General features: G+C 41.2%; 1 protein-coding gene across 1 annotated transcript in view; it reads left to right on the plus strand.

Moving 5' to 3' along the window:
* Positions 1-133: 133 nt before the first annotated feature.
* LOC119581911 (cytochrome P450 9e2-like) overlaps positions 134-296 on the plus strand; it is a gene marked incomplete at its 3' end in the record, with an annotated part of 8,862 nt that continues 8,699 nt past the window's right edge. The window contains 1 exon segment of the mRNA XM_037930075.1: positions 134-199.

Below are 296 nucleotides of genomic sequence, written 5' to 3' on the forward strand. Positions count from 1 at the left end.
CTGTCCATCAACTATAATCACGATAAAAACAAGAACCTCAGAATGCACGCACTCCGTCCTAAAGTGCTTGCTGTTGCCACATTTCGCCATCTGATATAACTCGCATCTAACTCTACTCGAGCCTTGACTCGCACGTCAGTTACCGTTCGCGGTTGGAAAGTGTCACAGTGCTTGCTGCTTCGGGTCTTATATTCTACGGGTAAATTACGCATCATAAAGATATTTCGATCGTCTGTCAATGTTCTTACTTATATGCTACCACATATATGTATATAAACACTCTTTATGTGTGAATA

This window comes from Penaeus monodon, chromosome 15 (assembly GCF_015228065.2).
Source record: "Penaeus monodon isolate SGIC_2016 chromosome 15, NSTDA_Pmon_1, whole genome shotgun sequence".
Classification (NCBI taxonomy): Eukaryota; Metazoa; Arthropoda; class Malacostraca; order Decapoda; family Penaeidae; genus Penaeus; species Penaeus monodon.